At 38.3% G+C, this 21,810-nt stretch overlaps 1 protein-coding gene across 5 annotated transcripts in view; it reads left to right on the top strand.

Moving 5' to 3' along the window:
• Positions 1–14,873: 14,873 nt before the first annotated feature.
• Positions 14,874–21,810, top strand: part of LOC143029830 (inositol polyphosphate 5-phosphatase OCRL-like) — a 68,037-nt gene continuing 61,100 nt past the window's right edge. For 3 of the 5 annotated variants that reach the window (XM_076192901.1, XM_076192906.1, XM_076192905.1), the window contains exon 1: positions 15,411–15,485. The gene's annotated coding sequence lies outside the window, so the exon portion shown is untranslated. Of the gene's footprint in view, positions 15,158–15,410; positions 15,486–15,793; positions 15,922–21,810 lie in introns of those variants that run through there. The other 2 variants (XM_076192903.1, XM_076192904.1) reach the window with 2 other exon arrangements.

Here is a 21,810-nt window from a genome sequence, read left to right on the forward strand (position 1 = left end):
TGTGTTTGGAAGGTCCTCATTATCAATATGATACATATTCAAAATGAAACTAGCAGAGCTGGGCACGTTACTGCCAGACCGGTAGTGCATTACTGTCAATGCATTACCAAAAAAATCGGGTGCATTACCATCAACATGTTACCAATTTTAATTTCCTTTAGACTTATTTTGATAAAGAAAAAAAAGTAATGGAGAAGTATTTTCTTGTGAATATTCTCAATGAAATTATACCTACACTACAATATTAACATTTATATTCCCTGTTGGTATATGTATGTAAAACCTAAAATAACCAGAGCTGGTCACTTGCTTTACGAATAATGCTACAGCTTTACTATCACACTACCTCTCCAGTGGTAGTGTGTCCACCTCTGGAAACTAGAACTGCTGAAACGAGTCAGCTGAATACTATAAAATAGTGTTAAGAAAAAAGGAAAGTGATAGTATATGATAATGTGAGATTCATGAAGAGGAAAAGGATTATGCAATGTGTAACAAATAAGTAGAAACTAATTATTAAAAGGTTCCTGTTTGAATTCTATTCAGGTTTCAAGTTCAGCTCCATCATACTGGTGTAACAAGTTTTGTTCTAGGTTAGGATGAGTAATTTTATATATCTGTTGGGTGGGCCCCACTCGGAAGTAGCTCTAATAAGAATTTGTCTTAACTGTCCATAGGTGGAAAGAAAAATCTAAATGTACAATGTTGAGGTGAACCTCTGTGTATCTATGGTACATTCATGTGTGTACCAAAAGAACCTCTCCGGCTCCGGCGCTTGGCCTTCAAGCCAAAAATTCCATAAATCAATCCATCAACCAAAAGAACCTCTCCCCCATATAAGTGGGGGTAGCCAGGTTAAATTACTTGAGGTTGATGGCAAAAGGGTCTGGACTTGTAATAGGATGAACATAGTCTCCTTTTACAACATGCATGGGAAGTATGATTGCAGAAATTATTCTTAAATTCCTGGTGATGGTGCATGATGATGAGAACAAAGTGTTATCTGGACACCCTGAGTCTCCTTTCACATGGGGGAGCAAAAGTTAACTTCCCCAAGCACATTTCAACATCCTGCAACCCTCTTTACCTTATCTCTATTAAGTAGAGAATAGCAGATCCTAAAGTAGTAAGACTAGGAAGATATGTGTGGAAAAGGAGGACCAACTGCTGCCACACCACCTGAACTTGGTGCTCAATGGAACCTGCTCCCATTCATTCTTCCACTTAACAAAAAAACTCCAATGGTGGTGCAGACAGAAGATGATCTCTGGAAGCACTTGGTCATAACCCACACAGATTGTACAGGCACTACAACTATACAACTGAGCAGCCAGTTCTAGGATCCACTCTGCTCATCCCGCATAAGGAGGCTAGAAAAGTTGCCTCAGACTTGGCCCTCTTATTCTAACTTGGCTGGGAAGATGCCTCCAGGAAGATAACTCAAATACAGTATAATAAAATGAAGAGCAAACTTTTATCAACAATTGCCACCTAAACCCTATCACAAAAATGAAGTCCAAATATTTTCCAACAAAACATACTCATACACATCCCCTGTTCTCCAAACAAATGTCATATTCTCACATTCTTAAGCAGTTGAAACAGTAGTTAAAACATTATCCCTAACATCTAGCAACATAAACTACAGACCCAAATTCATACATACATATACCAAGGCTTTTTCCACCTTACAAGGGAGGTAGCCAAAAAGGAAAAGGCATAAAATCACCCCCACCCATTCCATCCCTGAAAACACACCACACCCCTCCACCCTCCCTCTTATCTTAGCACCTCCCAGATGACGGGTCATCCCTGCACCTTGTCCACTGCCCTGAGTCAGAAGCAGTATCGCAAGACACAGCACATCCACAGCAAGGCCGCTTTATTAAATCGGCGACCCCCCTCTCCGTCCTCCCATGCATAAAGGAGAAGACGGGGAGAAATCCCTTCGGGCTGCGTCAAAATTTGCTCTCATACTACCTCACCCCCCATCCCTCCGCCCATTCCTCCTCATGCATCACATCCTCTCTTATGTTCCATGTTTGCGGGATGGGAGCAACTTGCGATGCTCAACCTGTGGCGGGGATTCCCATTTGTCCACTCCTAGTGCACCTGATGTTCCCGATACAAGTAAAAGATCGAACAATCTCATTTTAACCCCTGGCGATGAACCCCTGAAAGTGTTCGGAACGTCGGAGTAGATTACCTGTTTTTGAGTCCAGTGTATTTTACTTGTTCTTGGACTCCTGTTTTTTGGCATATATTATATGAACATATACGCATATGTGTGTATAAATGTATATGCAGTGTCCCAAAGATGTGTATATATATACACGTGTGTGTGTAATAAACTGAACCGAGCGCTTTCGTCTATTCAGACATCTTCAGGGTGAATAGACGAAAACGCTCGGTCCACACACTATTTTCCTTTGTGGTTTTCTGCATACTTTGAATCATGAGTCTATGTAACTTCTGCATACACACACACACACACAAATATATATACAACGATTCGCTTTTTTATATCTGAATAATTTCTGGTTTTGAACAAGATTGATTTTTCGTTTTCGGTCAAATTCACGAATCCCAGTCCTGATAAGCGAGATGACGATCGATATTTTGGTTTCAATAGCACATGTATTCACTTTTGGGAGAAACAATTTTTTTGAAAACTAATTCCACCAATCAGTCCCGAGTTTAGCGGTTTCCTGGACTTTGCCAATAACGAGATTTCTCGAAACGGCTGAAATCCAATGAAAACGGGTGCTTACCGATAAAACAGTAATTGAGCTCTTATTAGATCATAAGAATGGAGGAGACTGCAAAAGACTATAAGGTCAACACTAGACAGTTCTATGCAGTGCGGACATTGGTTCGAAGCCCGCGACTGCCGGGTAAAAAAAAAATATATATATATATATATATATATTTCGGCCTTTGTCATGCAGCTACGAATAATAAATACGTCTGATTAACCCCCGAAACCTAATTTCTTTTCTTTTATATATATATATTTCAGCCTTTGCCATGCAGCTACGAAGAAATAATAACTATGTCTGATTATCCCCCGAAACCTAATTTATTTTATTTTCTTTTTTTCCAACTCGCTTAGTAAACACAATGAATACAAATCTTTCACCACTGCGCACCTCTATTTATGAGAGAGGGAAGCAAAGAGAGGAAATCGCCATTGTTTTTTTTTTTTTCCTTTTCATCTTCACACTCGAACCATTGAAAATATATACATACATGTATCCCGGATCCTAACAACTTTACTGCATAATCCCGATGCAGCAGAAAACTGCATAAATATGGAGCCCGACGACGCGCAACCGTCTGTATGTGTTACTGATCTTGGACGTCCTGGACTCGTGGTCGACAATTGTTACCCTCCTGGATGATAACTCTGTTAGGCCGATTTGAAGGCAAACTCTAATGGAGAGAATTTGTTTATTTTGAAATGAAAGTTGGGCGCCAATAATATGATGTGGCTCGCTCAGAGCGAGAGAAACGGGGGGAGGGGAAGAGACGGCGAGGGAGGTGACGACTGCGAGTTTCAAGTCGTGTCCCAGTTTATTATTCTTGCGGAGGAAGGAGGAGGTGAGAAAGCAACGGAGGCCAGCGAGCCAGGCTCACAGTGTGATGCTCCGAGGCGATCTGAATCTTCGGCGTTCGTCCGGTCTTTATATACACGGGAAGGTCATGACTCGTGCCCTTAATTGGCGTAAGGGCAAAGTCGATGCGTGGGAAGTCGGACGCAAAACGTTCTTACGCTGCTCACTCACGATGGCAGAGGGTATGGGGGGTTAGTACCGCACGTGAGTTCCTCAAGAGTTCAGTGTTCATCACGTGGTCAGGCGAGGCTCTGGTTGAGTCATCGCTGGGAATGATGCTGGTACTGCACCTGAGTTCTTCAAGGAGGCTTCGTTCCACCCATGGGCCCCAAGGAAGCTTTGGTTGAGTCACGCGGCCAAGCGGCACGTGATTCACGCGGCCAAACGGCACGTGATTCGCGCGGCCAAGCGGCACGTGGTTCGCGCGGCCAAGCGGCACGTGGTTCACGCGGCCAAGCGGCACGTGGTTCACGCGGCCAAGCGGCACATGATTCACGTGGCTGGGCCCATGAGCGATTCCCTTGGGAGCCTCCTGGGTCAAAAGTCGTGGAACGGGCCAGAGATGAGGTGAGGGCGGGAGGAATGATGAGGACCGAGGTCATCTTCTTAACAAACTATGGCTCATATGACCCGATCTCCCACACACATTCCAAATTTTTGCTCTGGGAAGTGAGTGCCGGGTTTGTGTATGTGTACTTAGCTAACTGTTTTTTTTATGTTTTTTTTTTTTTTTATCTAATAGTACACGGGGTTCAAATTGTTCTGTATCTCTACCTCCACCTATTATTCTTTTCTTTGAATTTATTTTGTTGGTCTTCGTTATTTTCTATCCAACTTGTTCCACAAATCAAAATTTCATTTGGAAAATAATACTTTTAAGCAATTCCATCGCTTCAATCTCTCGCCTTTCATCGTTTCAGCAGGTCCTCTCTCTATTTTCTCTACCCTTTTCTTTTCTAAATATCATTACGATGTTGCCTATCACTTTTCGATCTTCCAATGTGGAATGGATTTCCCCCAGTCTTATATGCTTTGTCGTTTCGGCTAGGCGCGGGGTGGGTGGGGGGTCAATGAGAACTTTGCCCCGAAGCGGTACTTAGGTATGTAATGGCTCTGATCAGATTATCTTTTTGACCATGCCCTCATCCATTTAATGAAACGTCACTCATATATTCTTCAGCAATTTTAGATATATTTTGTTATATGACTTTTGACGACAGGTCATCCCTGATTAGAGTCCCCAAATCCACTTCCTTTTTTGTCTTAGTCATCTCCCTTTTAGTATATTTTCGTCGGTCTCACACTTATCCATTTGTTTATCCATTTTTGCTTACTAATTTCCAAAATAATTTCCTTGTATTGAAGTTCATCCTCCAATCCTGGCTCTATTCATAAACCATATATATTATAGGTCTTCCTGTCGTTGTCTGCTATATTCGTGTTTCAGTCTTCATATCAGTATCATCTGTAAAGAAGGATAGCTGTTTGTTTCACGTGTCATATCGTGTGTGCATCGGGGGACAAGTTGGCTCCATTTCTCGTGTGAGACACAGAACACAATAACTAATATTTGATCAATATTATGCAGACAAAACGCATGAATTGTGATGCACACAAACAAATAAATAATTATATTTCCAAGTCGGCCAGTATGCTCATTGCTATTGGAGGGTGAATAATGCATACTTACCTCCTTTCCGAATCCAATGTACTCAAAATGTAATAGAGGAACTGTGTATCGGCACTCGGAGAAAAGCTGCAGCACATTATTTACAACCAAACTATATTAACCACGTTTGTTAGTAGAATACAGTTGATCATGTAGACATGCGGGTAGTAGGGCGTAGAAGGCAGTCTATGTGGTGAGGTCTGGGTGTTATATAACGTATCAGATGTTCGTGTTTGACATGAAATCTATCAAGAAGTCTAGAGTGCAAGGCCCTGGTGAATTTAGTTTAAGGTAAGGGACAGAAATGGGTTTAACCGAGAGAAAAATCTTGAAAGGAAAGACAAGAGACAGGGATGAGACCCTTTAAGGTAGTGGTAAGGTGAGGATCTTGCGGTAGAAAGAGCTTACCTGCGGCAGAAACCGCCACCTTTGCCCTATGAGCTTGGACTGTTGGGAACCAGAAAATAGTGCAGGATCCGAATTCATAAATAAACGAATGCAAGACCAACATGTTTCCAATTACGCCACCAGCGCCAACTCCTTTATTAATTTAGTCTTTTGAAGAGACAGTCTGTTATTCTCCCACAAGATGACTGGGCAATAGTTTATCGAACGACGAAAATTCAAACCCAAGCTAGTCCATACCTATATTAGAGGTAAGAAAGTTGCCCGTCCCTTTGTTGGCCCTTTCCTAAGGGAAAATCAACTTCCAAGTGAAACACAAGAAATGTAAGCGAACAAAGCCCACTCACCATCTCATCCATAAGCTTATCAATGACAGATATTGAATGTCAATTTACGTCTGTAAACCCTGATAATGCTATGGGGCCCGACAACATTATTCCTGTTCTAGAACGATTTGATTTGATTTGATTCGGATTCAATCATATATACAATAAAATACAATACATATAAGACTCATATTATACATAGTAAATACAATTGTTTATCCGAGGATGGCACAGAAAGTCAAGACTCATTTCCACTGTGGTCCTCACAAAAAAATGACATATTATAACTAGGAAAAGATTGTCATAATACAAGCTAGGTTGACAAGAAAAAAAGACGTCAAAATTGACTAACATGAAAAATATGACTGTACTGACTAGAAAAAAAAAATACTTAGAAAAATGACTAGCATAAAAGGTGTAAATTAAACATATAAACTTTTTTCCTCAGAAAAAAGTGTCTAAAATATAACATTTAACAGATTCTTCAAAACTACTTTTAGAAACGATTGATTGTATGTTGATCGGTAAAGAGTTCCAAGCAATAACACCAGTGTATTTGAATGAACTTTTCCCTAACAAACTATATCTAGGTACAATAACGGATGACCGACTAGAACGAGTTCTCAAGGTACGAGCATTTCTAACAAGTGTAAAAGTATCTGACAAATAACTGGGACAAGAGTCGTTTACAATTTGGTGAACATGATTAAGCTTTAACTGAACAACACGTTTTTCAACAGGTAACCAATTTAATTTAACAGTTTAAAATGAGTATAATCTAGATGAGTATGAGGATGGAGTTTCAAAACAGTCCTGATTAGTTTGTTTTGACATATTTGAAGATTAATTTTAGATTTTTTAGTTAGACCACTATACCAAGAAGAACAAGCATAATCAACATGACACTGTACCAGGGCTGAAGATAGTAACTTCATTGTCTCTACATCTAGGTATTTTTGTATTCTTGCCAAAATTTTTGTTCTGGAGCTGACTTTAATTATTTTTTGTGCCATAACTTCTCCCGATACATTTTGATCAATTTCTGTTCCGAGATATTTAACAACAGATTTAGGTTGAATACTAGTATCATTACATTGGATATTTAAGTTGGGAGCATTAATAAGTTTTTGTCTAGAGCCAAAGAGAATGGATTCTGTTTTACCTAGATGTAGAGACAATTTGTTATATATCAACCACTTGCTGACATTCAATAACTCTTCACTAAGTAACGTCTCAATCGTATTTACATCTTTACCAGAAACTAGTAAGACTGAATCATCGGCATACAATAGCAATTTACAGTTAATAGCAGCTTTCATGTCATTCACATACAAAAGAAACAACAGCGGACCTAAAATGCTACCCTGTGGGACACCACAAGTTATTTTAGCTGATTTTGATGTTGTACCATTTACATTCACAATCTGTTCTCGACCTGTTAGATAAGACCTCATCCAATTAATAACATCTGTTTTGAAACCTAACGCTTGTAATTTGAATAATAGAATATCATGATTTACAGTATCAAAAGCTTTCTGGAGATCTAGCATAACCATTCCACAGTAATTACCTCTATCAATTTCACCTTTGATATAATCAGTCAAATTTATCAAACATGTATCAGTAGAATAGGATTTTCTAAAGCCGGATTGTAAATCATAGAACAAGTTATTATTTTGAATGTATTCATAAACCTGGTTATAAACAACTCTTTCCAAGACCTTCGAAATAATACCGAGCACTGAGACAGGTCTATAGTTACCGGATTCTGTTTTGCTACCTTTCTTGTACAAAGGAACTTTCGCTAATTTAAAATCATTGGGAACTTTGCCCTGTTGAATCGAAATATTGATTATGTGAGTGATACAGGGAGCAATCTGCTCAGATGAGTCATTCACAAATCTGGCTGGAATATTATCTAGTCCAGAAGCCTTACACCTGTCAACAGTCTTCAACCTTTGCTCGTTCGATTCTGGCGTCGTACCTGATATCTGAAAACATTGAAAAACATACCTATTTTCCAGTGTCGTAATTAATTGAACAAAACAGAGAACGTTAGAGAACTTACCTGTTTGAGTTCTCTAACAAATCGTTAGAAATGAATACAAGCTTGAGGCTTCGATGGCTGTAGATCCTTGCCGAGGTTTTATTGTCCTTCTGGTGACAGGGTTAAAGCTTGTCACTGGTACCAGGGTTGAAGCTAGTCTGACGTTCAGGGACTAAAATTTAGTCTCGTTCGACTGGAGTTCTAATGGGCCTTCAAAAACGGTTTCGAAGCCACGGGACAACTGATACTTCAAGGAAGTTCTCAAGTTCCCTATTTGTTAATCAAATTACAACATAGACTTAAATAAATAATAAAGAGGGAGGGGAGTTTAATAATATATTAATTAAAATTACGATAGTGTGGTACGAAGTTACAGGAAAGATTCCCGATTCGAAAATTAAACAAGCTTTCGGGAAATTGCCGTAGCTCAAGGTAAACAATGCCATTCCCGTAACAACAATTACCACAGCCTCCCCAACAACAAAAAGAAAATGTTTAAAATATATAACACTCTCGAACAAAATTTATAACAAGTTTTTTCTTGCTAGAGACCTTACTAGGTCTCTAGAGGCCAGTGCAGTCCCACGAGTCGGCCTCACAGAGGTTGGTTCCAGAGAGACACAATCGTCTTGTAAAGAGTTAACCTCCTCTGCGTCTGAGACCTCTTCAAAGGGTTCAGACTTTCTTGCCTGAACATTAGGAACCCCAGGGGATTCATCCTCAAGACTGGAACTCAACTCAGCATGGAGCTCTAGAGGGATTAAAAGTTTGATGTTCACTTTAATAGAGTTTCCATCATAACCTTGGCAAACAGAAGAGAGGTATTAGACTCCTTTAATTCTCTTCCTTCTTGCCCTACATATATGGCACATCCATAGGCTTCCTTGGAAGCATCAGCAAATACAAACAATTTAATGGGAAATTCTGTACAAAAGGTTTTCCTTTTAAAGGATAGGTTATTAACCTCCCTAAAATTTTCACATAACTTGTTCCATCTAACAAGTAACTCTCTATCCAATTTCCCATCCCAATCCACCATCTTTTGGCACATCTCTCTAATAAGGATTTTTCCATGCAAGAGCACAGGAGAGAAAAACCCTAAAGGATCAAATACAGAAGACAAGGAAGACAAAACTTGTCTTTTGGTCGAGGCATTTTGGTCAAGGGAAACATCCTTGATTCTCAAAGTATCATGATCCTTATTATAAATATAACCCAAGACTTTAACCTCCTCTTTATTGCAAACTACTTCTTGATCAAGAACAGAAAGAACAGAAGTCGAATTGCATGTCCACTCCCTGAGAGGTAAACCTCCATTGAGCATGATCTCATTAATCTTCTCGACCATTGCAGGGAGGGAACAAAGCTCATTAGTAGTGTAGACCAAATTGTCTACATAAAATTTATCCTTTATTAAGGAGGCAGTTAGAGAGTCAGGCTGCAAAGAAAAATGAGTTGGATAATGAAATTTAGAATGAAAGGAGAGCAAATGAAGCCAAAAATGATAGTATTATACCTGAAGGGTATATACTGGTCGTTAATCCTTCTGAAAAAACAGAACCTGTTACGATCAGCCTCATCCTTCAAACGGATCTGCAAGAAGGCTTTCATAACATCAGCCAAAATTACATGATTGTTGGTCCTGAAATACAACAAGGAGAGAGAAGGTTGTTCATCAAGTCAACTCCCGGGAATGCAGCTTCATTTAAGGAAGGAGCTTTTCCTACTTTGAGAGAACAATTTAAAACTGGCCTTATTCTAGAAGTGGAAAGATCATCATCCATCAACACATGTCTATGGGGTATAAAGATTTGTCCAGGGACTCTTTTAGTTACTGGCTCAATAATATCCAAGGCCTCTTGCTGGTCAAACACAGCTTCATAATCCTCTCTAAGCCCCTTTTGCTCAAGTTTGTCATAAACCCTTTGAGCTACAGCTAGAGATATCTTAAGGTTAGAGGGAACAAGATCCACCAAATCCTTTTTCCGCGGGATCTTCACATAGTAATGTCCATTCTTGAAGGAAATGGACTGTTTAAATTCATCAATGTGTAAATTATCAATACCCGGGGTCTGTTCCTCTTTAATACCAATGGACTCTAAAGAATAGAAATTGTCAAGACCATACTCAACATTAGAATTAATAAAGACTTCCTGCAAAGGATCAAATTGAGAGCTTACAGGTTCTAAACAGAAGTTGACAAGAAACTTTTCTTTGCCTAACCTTTTGGGAGGAAAATATTTAACAGTTTTATAAGACTGAGTAAGGGAAGTGCTTTTCTTAGTTTTCTTTAGAGAAACTCCATTGGTCTTGAAAGAAGAATTATAGAAAACAAGTGAATCTCCATGATATTCCTCTAAGGTGAGAGTCTGGTTTTATCCTCAAAGGCCTCTCCTTGCATTTGAAACTATCAACATCTTGGATTTCATTAGAGGGCATTTCAAGAATCCCCCTTATCATTTTCTTTAAGTAGAAAGGCTTCTCACTAGGAGGGATATATTGAGCCCCAATCCCGTATGGAATATAACCATTAGCAAGTTTGATAACGTTGCATGACGGGCTACCATACAAGGGGGCACTTTGAATTGAAAAGTTTGAGAAGTTTTGAAGAATATCGTTGCCTAGGATCCCTAAAACGTTCAGTTGGTCTCCCTTCACCTTAGGAAAACTTGGCGAGACAAAAAATTGGTGATTATTCATACTAAGTAGTATAGAAGATAAGGAAGGAATTTGTAAGGACAAGTTGAATCCTTCAGTGGCAAAGAACAAACTAAACAAATTCATCCCTGAAGGGAGTTTTAAGTTAGCAGTGTAGTTAAAACCTCTTTTATTCATTAGAGGTAAACCAAAGGAAGAAACTAACTTGTCCATAGGAGGATTTAAACAAGGTCCAACTTTGTCCTCTACAAATTCCTTATTAATGATAGAAAACTGTGCTCCAGTGTCCAACAAAAAGAGACACTGGGCAGTTCTTTTTCCTCTGCTAATAGGAAGAGAGACCAAAGGAACAATGGAATCTGTTGAATTATGAAAAATAAACACTTTCCCTTCAGAAAGTGGTGTCTTATAAGTCATAGGACACATGGCTCCATGGTGCTCAGGTTTGTTGCAAACAAAACATTTATAAGGCAGAGCAGCCTTTAACCCAGGGCATTCCAAAGAACCATGTCCATGATTTAGGCATCTATTGCACAGTCCTAACTGAGATGCTCTGGCTTTCCTGTGCTCAAGGGGTTTATATGAAGTACACTTCGAACTAGCATGGTCGGAAGCGGGGCAAAATTTACATCTACTGATAGACTTCTTAATGGGATTAGAATTGGCCTTAAAGGATCCATCAACTCCCTTACTGGAATCAACTGGTTTTCTCAAGGAAATTTCCTTGAAAGCAAGGGAGCTGGTAGTAAGGCTTCTTTTAGGTTTGACTCCAAGATCATCTGATCCCATTTTGAGTCTAACCAAAACTGACTGGTAAACTTCCTTGATTTGGTTAAAATTGGGGGTAATTAGAATTAATCACCCGAGACAATTCAATAAGAAAAAAATTAGGCAATCTATATAAGTAAAAAATAAACTGACCCTTCGCGTTTGGTGGTAAATCGGTTACACCGCCAACTACGGTGAAGAAGAAGAACTCGAAGAAGAAGAAGAACTCGAAGAAATCGAAGAAGAAGAAGAGGAAGAACTCGAAGAAGAAGAAGAAGAAGAAGAAGAAGAAGAACTCGAAGAAGAGGAAGAAGAACTCGAAGAACTCGAAGAAGAAGAAGAAGTAGAACTCGAAGAAGAAATCGAAAAACTCGAAGAAGAAGAACTCGAAGAACTCGAAAAAGAAGAACTCGAAGAACTCGAAGAACTCGAAAAAGAAGAACTCGAAGAACTCGAAAAAGAAGAACTCGAAGAACTCGAAAGAGAAGAACTCGAAGAAGAACTCGAAGAAGAAGAACTCGAAGAAGAAGGAGAACTCGAAGAAGAAGAACTCGAAGAAGAACTCGAAGAACTCGAAGAAGAACTCGAAGAACTCGAAGAAGAACTCGAAGAACTCGAAGAAGAACTCGAAGAACTCGAAGAACTCGAAGAAGAACTCGAAGAAGAACTCGAAGAACTCGAAGAAGAACTCGAAGAACTCGAAGAAGAACTCTTTATTTTCCAAAAAAGGGGCGTAGCCCAGGGCGCGCAGCGCCCGCGCCTAAGGCGCAGCGCCGCAGGCCAAGGCCCCCGGCGTAGCCGGGCCGGCGCAGCCGGTGGGCTTGTAATTAAAAATTATTTACTTATTAAGAGGAGACCCTCGCTTCCTGGCCTAGTGAAATCTACCCCAATTCCCTTAAGGTCTTGTAGCTTGGAATCTACAGACCTAATATAACTTTCAAGGTCTCTCAAGAGTGAGACCTCCGGTGCATTGATAATGGAAATCAACACCTTATCAAGAATTTCTTCCTTGTTGAAATATAACTCATCAAGAAGAAGGAAAGCAGAGTCAAAACTTGAATCATCCACTGGTAAGTTCTCTACTAAATGGAAAGCCTCCCCTCTGAGGTATCCCTTCAAATAAATTAACTTCTGACTATTAGTCAGATTGGGGATACCAGCTAAGGCATTCAGAAAACCCTTTTTAAAGTTTAAATAGGCAAAGGGATTGCTAGAATTATTCTCGAAATGTTGAAGAATAATAGGAGGAAGAGGAAGTTTTACAGAATTATCAGTGGACTTGTTTAGTTTTTCACCTTTTAGAGATTCAAAAACTCCCCTTAACTCTTGTCTCCGTTCCTTATACGGAGACAATTGGAGAAGAACGGACAGGCGGTAAGCTCTGGATGTCTCCATATCCTTGTCCTTTTCTTCTTCGGGGAGCAAGGCATTAATTTCCTCGTCCAGATCTTGTATTTTTGAGAGGAAATTCTCAATCGGAATTAACACATCGTCAAGGACGGAAATAGATAAAGAATCAAATGTATCTTGAAGAGCTTTGAAGTCCTTAGAGATAAGCCCCTTTTTATGAGGTCTCTGTCTTCGGAGTCTTTGTAAAACTTCCGAAGCGGACAATGTCTTATCGTGGCTAGACATAACGACGCCAACCCAACAATTCGTTACAAATACACGAGCAAAATAGTCGTGCAAAAAAAAAAAAAAATAAATAAAAAAAAAAAAAAAAAAAAAAAAAAAAAAAAAAAAAAATAAAAATATAAAAAATTTAAATAATAAAATAAAAAAAAAAAAAAAAAAAAAAAATAAAAAAAAAGGCTTATGGACTAAGCACAAAGAAGATAGAAATTAAGTAAAATAATTTTGATTTAAATACTAGCTTAAATCGGATAAAGGCAACAAATCAAAGAAACCACGACAATACAACAATAGAGGCCACCAAGAATAGAGAACTATTCGGAAATTTCCGAATGTTCACGAGAAAAACAAGGTACCAAAGCCGGCAAAATTTCCCGAACGTTAACAAGGTCCTCAAACGAGGAAATTAATAAAACCGAACAAACTCGGTATAAGAACAGGAACCCGGACTTCGTAACCACACACTATCGTAACCTTAAATAAAAGGAAACACGCTTACATAGCGGCTTACTACACAAAGGGGTAAAAGGTTAAAGTCGAAATCGACTACTAAAGTTAAATTTAAATTTTAAGTAAATTCTCAAATTCCGAGATGAAAAAACTAAAACCGAGAATTCAGATTAGTTAGAAAAAGACTATAGTATTATAAAACTGATCGGAATTCTAGATTTGTTAGAGAAAAAACCTATGTCGTAATTAATTGAACAAAACAGAGAACGTTAGAGAACTTACCTGTTTGAGTTCTCTAACAAATCGTTAGAAATGAATACAAGCTTGAGGCTTCGATGGCTGTAGATCCTTGCCGAGGTTTTATTGTCCTTCTGGTGACAGGGTTAAAGCTTGTCACTGGTACCAGGGTTGAAGCTAGTCTGGCGTTCAGGGACTAAAACTTAGTCTCGTTCGGCTGGAGTTCTAATGAGCCTTCAAAAACGGTTTCGAAGCCACGGGACAACTGATACTTCAAGGAAGTTCTCAAGTTCCCGATTTGTTAATCAAATTACAACACAGGCTTAAATAAATAATAAAGAGGGAGGGGAGTTTAATAATATATTAATTAAAATTACGATAGTGTGGTACGAAGTTACAGGAAAGATTCCCGATTCGAAAATTAAACAAGCTTTCGGGAAATTGCCGTAGCTCAAGGTAAACAATGCCATTCCCGTAACAACAATTACTACACTAGTAAGGCTCTCGTACTAACCCATTCATACATATATATCAGCCTCATTCCTGTTCCATGCAAATCCCTTGAGTGCATCGTAACCAGATCTTTGCAAACTTTCTTTGCATCCACTTCCTTTTAGATGACGCATCTAGAGCTGGCGGTGTGGTTACACATTTGATGAAATATATCATATACAGCTTTCCCTCCATCATGGTCTTCCTCTTCATCTCTGATATCAGACTTGTGCTCTACTCTATTTCCACTATTTGGAATACAAGGTCGCAACAAGACCTTCAACGTGGCCAGCTAAGAGTCGACGAACAAAGGAAGTTTATCTTTCAACTCTATCACATTCGACCGCCCTTCTACCTTAATCCCTATGTTCGATCAAGGGCAGATTGTTGAGAATCGATCTCATATGCTATAATAAATCACAACCTTTCTCTTTTCAAAACTCCTGTCACCTCACCAAGGAACAACAGGCCATAACAATTATTTTTTAGTCCCCCGTAAATCTAAGTCACGTAAAATGTTGTTTTTATGTTGTGTAATCAATCATTGGAACTCTACCTGCGGAAATCGTTGAATCCTCACCTTTTGCAGTAATCTGAATCAATTGATCACACCCACAGCACACTTTTCAGGCCGTAACTCTGCCTATTTGTTTTTGCCTTTTACAAGTTTCCCCTTGTTTCATTATCAATTCAATCTGTAATCATCTCATTGTGCAAATGGTCCGACACATTTCCATCCAACCCATTGCTATACTAATGAAACAGATGTTCGTCTGACTGGCATGTCTCACTATATCTTCTGCAGTTTTCTTCCTGGTGCGCCATGCATTGCCAATGGGCTTTTTTGCAGTCTTTCCAGGTGAGTTCGTTTTTATTTCCTAATTACTGAAGTGAGTTGTATCGCGGGCATGGGAATATATTGTTGGTCCAAAGTGATCTCGAGGAAAGTAGAAAACATTTCGATATTTGGAGGAAGCCGTAGAATAAATTTCAAGATTAGAAATTACAAACGATATTTCATTTTCCAACGGAAATATATTATGGGCGTATATTGGATAATTTAATTGAACTTGGTATTTTCAAAACTTCTATCACAACAATTTGATTCGTGTGTGAAAACACGAAGTTGTGTTTAGAACTGTCAAGGGTGACAATCGGAGAACTCCTCACTTCTGTACAGTTTCCGGGTAATTTTTAAGATTATTTGTGGACTACATAATTTCAATCTACACAATTCTTATCATGGAACAACATAAGAGGGCAGAATTACAGGACATCTCGAGCTAGTTATGTCTTTTATGGTATACATTACAATGTAAATGTGAAGTTCTATCGGACTATATCGGTTATGTTCTTTTATAACGAACGTTCAACGTTCATGGGTATTATTATAATATGGAAAGATGAGAGGATAAATTAGTAATTTGGTTGTTACAATTCTTGGTAAACAGAAATATATCAAACCGTTTCATGTCATTAGTTCTTGGTATGGTCGAAGAAACGTGTAGGAAGAGGAAAATATTTAGTTACAAACTAACAAAGTCACGAAAGTGTAAGAAAAGCAAAGATCGTACAAAGTACCAAAGTATTGAAGTTAGGGGTACATGAAACAGAAAAGCTGCAGTAAGTATAGTCATTTGTGCATATTACAAAGTAGTAGAATGGATAAATCAAATTCAAGATTGATAATTTATACAGTAATGGCTAATGCATATTCTTAGGTAGGTCTTTGCAAGCATGGCATGCAGCTGTCATAGGTTACTGTAAAACCACAAATTGCTTAGTTTTTATTGCAAGCAGTGCATGCAACTATAAACAACTACAAAGAAACAACTTAGTGAAATTGCATATTGAAGGATGCTACATCTTGATCTTGGCACATTCTTTTTGATGTTCCAGCAAGTGTGACCAACTCCACTGTTTTGGTACTTCTGTTGTAGCTCTAGTATGAAATTACTCATATTTTGCCATGAAAATTGGGGTAAAATTCCAGAATCGCATGTACACGAATATTTAATATGAAACTTGGGTATTATTTTAGTTGTGTACATGTACGTGATATAGCATTGGAAAATTAAATATTAATTTTGTAAATTATAATACATGAGCATAATATGTGATTTTCTTGGTAGAAATAAATAACAAAAAACCTTGCTACAAGCAAAGCTACTAATGGATGAAGCTGCTAGGATATGGTCCAGTCGCCATGTAGTTGTCTGTCCAGTCCAGTTACAAAGACAATAGGGCTTCCTTGGACTTTGAGAGAATACTGGGTTCTGCTGTCATCTGATAATTGTCCGAGGTACACTAATGATCAGACCGTCAGCATTTGTGATGACGATGATGATCTAGATGATTTTTTGGACTTTGAGGTACCAAATTACTAAATATAGATTAGGTTAGAATAGACAAATTTATCATCCTTTCATTTCTTTGACCTTGGCATCTATCAAAACAAACATGGTGTATCATTCTACCACCGTGATTTTGCTTATTAGTAAATCAGTTTTAACAACTTTTTTGTTATTGATTTCCACCAAGAAAAGTGCATATTATGTTGATGTATTATAATTTACAAAATTGATAATTAACTTTCTATTGCTATATTGACTATTGTGTAGGTGTGTATATCTAAGAATTTACCAAAACTTATGTAGTTTATTAGCTCCTAACTAAATATAATATTTTTAGGGTCAATTTATAGTTTCACCCAACCAACGATTTTCTGATGTGGCTTATGTGTTTCTGGTGAGATATGTTGTGTATTGATTGATGGTGTACATCATTTCCATCGCAAATGCGTAGTTTTCAAGTAATGAATATTTCAACTTATGCCTACATCTCCCCAACGATCTTGGGGGACCTGTGGGAAATCGGGGTTTTTGGGTGGGGAGCATTAAATCGAGTAATGTGCGTTGCAAAACAGGTCAAAAATCAACAAGAACACATAAAGAATATATGAAAATACATAAATTACACCTTTGAGGGCAGCAGTGGTGGAGGCTGACGCGAGAGTAGCTATGTTATTGTTGAGCAGCGTTACCAATGATTCGCAAAATTTCTTGCTCTATCCGCTACATTTAGTGAATCCCACTCAGCCCGCACAAGAGTTGCTAACCCTAAATTAGGGAATAAATTCATGAAGGTTTGAGAGGACTGAGAGTTGTGATTTTGTGTACAACTAACCTAACCAAACCTAACCTAACCTAACCTAACCTAACCTAACCTAACCTAACCAAACCAAACCTAACTAACCTCAACCTAACCAAACCTAACCTAACCTAACCAAACCTAACCTAACCTAATTTAACCTAACCTGACCTCAACCTAACCAAACCTAACCTAACCTCAACTAACCTAACCTAACCTAGCTGGGGGCTCTGCCCCCCAGACCCCTCCAATCCCCACCAAAACACTCATAGTAATGTAACTTGAGGTCTCTTTAAAGTATAAATATCAGTATAAATGTGTGTTTATGTATTAAAACTATTAGCTATTAAACTAAATCATAACCATATTTTCCGTAAATTAAAAACCACAATAATAGCATTAGCTAAATGTAGCAGATAAATCATAAATGTGGCAACGCTGCTCAACAATAACAGTAGCGCTCAAATGTAGTGGATAAATCATAAATGCTGCAATGCTGCTCAACAATAATAGCAACGCTCGCTGCCACCGTCAAAGGTGTAATCTATATATTTTTTGTGATTTTCTTGATTTCTGACCTGTTTTGCAATGCGTGTTACTCGATTTAATAATTCCCCACCCAAAACCCCCGATTCCTCACAGGTCCCCCAAGATCGTTGGGGAGGAGATGTAGGCATAAGTTGAAATATTCATTACTTGAAAACTATGTATTTGCGACGGAAATGATGTACACCATCGATCAATACACAACATATCTCACCAGTAACACATAAGCCACATCAGAAAATCGTTGGTTGGGTGAAACTATAAATTGTCCTTTTTTAGAAGTGCACACCTACACAGTATAGCATTAGAAAATTATATATATAAATTTTGTAAATTATAATACATCAATGTAATAAAAAAAAATTCTTGGCAGAAATCAATATCAGAAAACATTGCTAAAACCTATACAGAAACGATTCTTAAATGCATATTAGGAATATGTGGAAATTAATGAAACTTTGTGTTCAGGGACCCAAAGGCTACTAAATTTGTTGCAAGGTCCTTTTTGATGTTTTTGTAACTATGACCAATGCACTGCTGCACTGCAGGTGCCTTCACTTCATATTAGAATATATTTGGAGTTATTTTATTATTATACTCATCTTAACCCAGACTATGGTTTTATCTTCCTTAACCCATTCAATACGAGTAAAATTCCTGTGGGCAGCATCGGCTGCCAGATGTATGATGATTCTATGATGCATCACAATATTCGTGTTATGAAATATAAAGTTACAGCTGTATTATTTTTTCTCTTTCACTCTGAATATTAATAACCATAGAAAACATGATCAGGCCAATTCACAGAATACAGGGGTCACTCAGCTACAACTACAAAATTGATATAATCAAGATGCCAACGCTGGCTTCCTCGTATATCCACTCATGCCTCATGACACATAGGCGTCATCATATGGAAGGGGTTAGGTATGTCTTTATATTGTAAGACATTTCTTTGTGTACTAAGATTGTCACAAATGAGCTGTTTTGTGGATTTTAATTTTAATTAGTTGAGTTTCAGTGCTGGGTAGTCTCCTGAATGTAAGCATGCTAGTTTGGTTCCTTCCTGATGTGGGAGCATCTCCTCTGTGGGCCCCATGTTTGGGCTGTGTTGGTGTAGTGTTGAGTTTGGTGGTCCATCCAGAAGAGCCCATTTTGTGATGAAGTCCCTCTCACTTTCTTCCTACACTTGTGTGATGTTGGGAGATTAAATTTTTGGGTAGGGGAGCAGTGTGTGAATGAGAATCAAGCAAAACAGGGGTAGCCCAGTCTTCTACACCACTTTTACTAATTTTGTTTTTCACTCATTCTTTCCATGTATCCAAACCATCCCAGTCCTCTTTCAACAGCCTTGCCTGCCATCTTTTCCACCCCAACTCTCCTCCTCACCTCATTTCTCACTCTGTCCAACCATGTAGCTTACTTCTCAGGCATTTCATTGCAAACTCATTCAAACATTTCCTCTCTGCCTTTCTTAAATTCCAGGTCTGTGCCCCATACAGTGCCACTGGCACAGTCACCCCTGCATATAACCTCTTAGCTTCCATCCCCAGATGCCTATTTCTCATGATACTTTTTAATCCCCAAGGTGTTTATTTGCTTCTCTTAGTCTACAATATATTTCTGCTTCCACTTTCTTTCCTGTCACACGTATCCCAAATACTTAAAACTATTTACTTCCTCCAGTTTTTCTCCTTTGAGACTTCCAAATTACTGTCATCTACTCCCTATGTACATCTCGTCACCTTTTACCCACATTTACCTTCAACTTTCTCCTATTGCATACCCTCCCAAATTCTATCACTATCTCCTGTAATCCCTTCTCTGACCCTGCCACAAGTGCAGTGTCATCAGCAAACAACAACTGGATCACCTCCCACTTTTCTCCACCTTTAACCATCTCTAATCCCCTGCCTATTACCCTTGCCTTTACCTCTCACACCACCCTATCCATGTACACATTGAACAGCCATGGTGACATGATACATCCCTGTCACAGTCCTGCCTTTACCTCAAACCACTTGCTCTGTCCATATCCAATTCTAACACAAGCTCTACTACTCTTGTAAAAACTTTTGACTGCTCTTAACAGCTTTTCCCTGATCCCATATATTTGCAGAACCTCCCACAATGCCTTTTTTTCTATTCTGTTACAAGCCTTTTCCAAATCCATAAAGGCTAAAAACAAAAATCCTTATCTTTTGCTAAAGTTTTCTCATACATCTGCTGTACCACAAAAATCTGATCCATGCAACCCCTACCTTTTCTAAATCCACACTGTTCCTCACCAATTGCTCCCTCGGTCCCTCTCCAAATCCTCTTAATTAAAACTCTTAGCTAATAATAGGGGTACAAAATGTAAAAAACATAATATTAGAAAAATTGGGAAAAAAGGGAAATAAATTGGTCATGAAAGTGCATAAAATTTAGTTTGGAAAATTCTAGCTAATAATTGGATAATGGAAAATATTCAATACACATAAACAACCAAATAATTATGTCATCCATCTTGTTTTTGTAATGGAAAATATTCAATACACATAAACAACCAAATAATTATGTCATCCATCTTGTTTTTGTTGATGATGCTATGCTTTTTGCAATGCCATTGGAAGCACTGGCTGTTAACTCCGAGTCTTTGCACTAGGAGATAAGATTGGTGGGACTGATCATCTCCTGGATCAAAATCATGGTCCAGGTATTTGGGGACTTGCTGGATGAGAACTTTGACATCATTGAAAGCTTCATGTACTTTGATACTGAAATTCATAACAGTGGTAGGTCATGTCAGGAAGTCTTTCACAGGACTGGCATGGCCAGTGGTGTTATGTTGTTTGTCTGGGTTCTAATTACATCCCTCCAGATGGCCTGGGACAGCATTTTCTTCCAGAAGAGGACAGTTTCACTGAAGTTGAAAACTTGTTTAGGAGAGTAGCCTCTTTCATCAACAGTCCTAGCAAACTCCTTTTGAAAATTCCTAGCAGACTCTGTGTTAGTAATTACAGCTTCTCCACTGCCCACAAATTCATTTGAATCATGGGTGGCTAAGATGAAAGGGAAACAAATAAGTAACAGATGGGAGTGAGTGCGTATTTTGGCTGAATAACTCCATAATAAGGGGAAAGAAATATTTGGTACATAAATAGGGATAGACATCTGAATCATCATACATCATCATATAACCCAGACATTTTAGTGATAGGGCATGCATTTTCAATTCAGTAATTATACTTACCCCTGAATGAATGTTGTATCATTGGATTTTTTAGATCATATATTGAAAATGGGTTTTAATTTACTCAGAAATAAATTTCTTGTTTATCAAATGGTTGTGTAATGGAATTTATCAAATGGTTGTGTAATGGAATCTGCCTGTATTTGCATTTGCTTACTTTACAAAACTGTATGCTGCATGTGCTCATAGAGCTGTAATTAGTTTTCTGAAACTACAAAATCAGTGATGGAATTTTTTGGTACTTGGTACACTGTACAGTATTATAATGTAGTATTTGATTATGTTTGTAAGTATTGTGTGTGCTAAATTGCAAAAAATATGCAGCACTGCATGAGAATGCATGCATTAAGCATGACCTCTAGTGTATTATTGCAGCAAGTAGGGCAGTGATGTAAACCAACTGAATAATTGCAGAACAGTGTGGGCAGTTTTTGTCAGACAACTTAACAGCAGCTTTGGGCAGCAACTCTGCAAATATTGATCTAGTAGATCTTGACCAAATGTATCAGAAAAAGATTGAAAAGAGTATAGATATTTTGAAAGGTTTATGAAATGTGGGGGAAAAATACTTTAGTGTTCTT

This window comes from Oratosquilla oratoria, chromosome 11 (assembly GCF_046742065.1).
Source record: "Oratosquilla oratoria isolate Oo_2021 chromosome 11, ASM4674206v1, whole genome shotgun sequence".
In the NCBI taxonomy this organism is placed as follows: domain Eukaryota; kingdom Metazoa; phylum Arthropoda; class Malacostraca; order Stomatopoda; family Squillidae; genus Oratosquilla; species Oratosquilla oratoria.